Consider the following 2,879-nt stretch of genomic DNA (forward strand, 5'->3'; position numbering starts at 1 on the left):
ACTTGTATCTTAAATATTGCTCTTCAGGTACTGTATACATCGATATTGCCTTTATATGTGGTCTTTTACTTTGCTCAAGTGTCAGGATCAATACTCTATGAATTTTTAAGCTCATCTTAGCCTCGGGGAAAGCTTGTAACCTGTGGCACTGACAATTTCATTTGTGCCTTCAGTCTTCTCCAAAGCTCTGAACTAAGCTTGAACTATCAAACTTAACTTGACAAGATACAGGAAGGTGATCTTTGATGTGCCCACTGCTATCAACGTGATGATGTGAAGGATAACTGAAATTGTGGAGTTCATTTAAGACACACTGTATTCTTTGTACTTTAAGTGGACCGTCTTTCTTTTGACGTCATTGTTGGTTTAAAACAAATTGCTCTACATACATATGCCGCCATTGTATTCATTCTTTAAATTCCCCTCAACCCTGTGCCGCGTTCAGACTAATAAACATTAAGTGCCAAAGATGGATCTGTAAAAAAGGTCTAGCACTTCTGTCAGTAATTGAAAAATGGCAGAGCAGTGAGTTGGATTCAGTTTTACATTGTTCCATTTTAGTTAAATGAGAAGCCAAAAGTGAACAGTAATAAATTGCAGGTTTACGCTTTGCAGAGCGTCAGAACAGGGCAGGATTTCATTAGTGGACTTGAGGTTAACTCTTCTGCTGAAGCCTTTTGATTGCTGACCACTGCATATGTGCCTTAAAATAAATTTTGGGTGGTGTAACAGTTCAGACAGCAACTGGCATGTCTGTGATGTATTTTCGACAAACACCAACTTACACAGACTACATAATTGGCTGCTTTGCATTTTCTGGATGTGTCGACTTTTTTTTTTCTATTTCAAGCTGACATCCTCAACTGATCTTTTTTTTTTTTTTGTAGAATTTTCCTCTTTTTATTTTTTTTATGCGAAACATGTGCAGGGAACATGGCTCTCCACTCTAAACATTGCGTTGGCTGCAGTGGAAGTGTTCTGCCAAGCAGGATGACCTTTGATAACTAGGATTCACTCCTGACACAGGCTGCTGTGAACAAAGTCCGTAATAAAAATGAAACAATACAAGAAATAAGGTTTAACTTTCATTTGTTTTAATCCTCTTGTAAATCTTTCAGTGTGTGTATAATCAGAAGGCTTATGAAATACATTTATGAAACTAAAAATATAATAAATATGTAGTGTAGATATGGCTTCATCTCAAAAAAATTCGACACAAATGCAAGGCAGCACGTGGATAGTTTAATTAGTTAATTTAAAAATATACCTAGTAATTCAATTATTGCAATTATTCATGGAAAAGCCTTCAAGGTATCTCCGGGCGTTGGCAGATAAACCTGTCCATTTTCTTGGAATTAAGTCCAAGAGGGGGTTTTTTGCCCCTTATTTTGAATGTCACGCACCAAGAGCTAGAGATGAGAGATTTAAATATTTCTGATGTTGTGCCCAAGTTGAGAGTTAAGCTCCTGCACAGCACAGTAAGAATAAATTTGGCTTGATATAGATTTTTTTTGTGTGTGTGTGTGTGTGTGTGTGTATGTGTGTGTGTGTATGTGTGTGTGTGGAATTTATAGGAAGGATCAACACAGTCAGTCTGTGAAACTTTCAAGTGTAAACTATTTATTTCTGATAGCAGGATGTTACATCAGTTTGAAATTACTTAGTGTGCTTTATGAAATCATGCTTAGTATGTAGACAAATGGAATGCAGCCTTTTCTTGATTAAAACAAATACATAAATTGTAATTATAGAGGAAAGCATGAGGGCCCACCAGTGTTCTGTCTTAATAAAGATGATGAGACTGATTTGGATTGCCTTTACAAGCCAATAGGCTTCAGTGATTTCTCCTCTAAGTGATATGTTTAGTGGCAGCCAACTAAAGTACAGTTATTGTGTATTGTATTGTAAGACTACATATAATGTAGTCAAAGGAAAACAGTAAAGGATGTTACTGTTATATGGATGATATAGTGGAGTACTGAATATAAATACAAATCTACTTACATAGTGTAACAAGATAACATATTTTCCATACGTTCATCTGCAATCGCATTGAAATGCCTTTTCACTGGGAAAAAAAAGGCAAATATTTCCTTGATGCTCTTCAGTTCAAAAATAAAAGCCACCATGTGCAGTGCAGCACGCAGTCTCAGCTGATTAAGCCTTTACTGCACACAGTCGCTGTTTAACTGCTCTTAATTATTTCATTATTTTTGTGTTCCTGTTGTCTGACAACGAAATGAGCATAAACCACCATTTGCTTGTGGCAAATGGTGGTTTGTAAATCAGATGAATTGCAACTCCTGTACTATCAGATGTACACTAGCTGACTAAATGATACTGTTACTCTGTACATTCATTAAAAACATGCCCTTCCTTTACAAGGAAAAGGAGAATTCCCATTTAAAAAGAAAGTCTTAGTGAGTGCGACTGCCTGAGTTTTGTGGTGTGTTCAAATTCCTTGCAGGATATGACAGACAGTTTATCAGTGCAGTAGAAGAGCAGCAGAGCCGAACCACACAATCCCCTCCAATAGAACATTCAGTGGTTTACCGAAATTTCCAAACTAAGAATTGAAAACACAAAAAGGAAGTCCAGAGAAAAACTAAGAAGCACAAACTAAGTAAATGTAAACCCAATGAGTGAAAGTGCCACCTGTGATTTCCATACTTCAGTCCATTAATTGCAATTTCAGTGTATTGTTTTCTCTAATCACGGACCATCTGAATTTCCTTCGTCCACATAACCGAAGATCATTTTACAAAGCCCAGCTACCATATAATTTCGGCCTGATAGCACACTCTTTTGTCAGGCATCAGTTACACAACCTCCTGTGTATGCTAAGCCTGCTTTGAATAGCCTTGTGTAAAAATGTTTTC

Source organism: Amphiprion ocellaris, chromosome 13 (genome assembly GCF_022539595.1).
Source record: "Amphiprion ocellaris isolate individual 3 ecotype Okinawa chromosome 13, ASM2253959v1, whole genome shotgun sequence".
Lineage (NCBI taxonomy): Eukaryota > Metazoa > Chordata > Actinopteri > Pomacentridae > Amphiprion > Amphiprion ocellaris.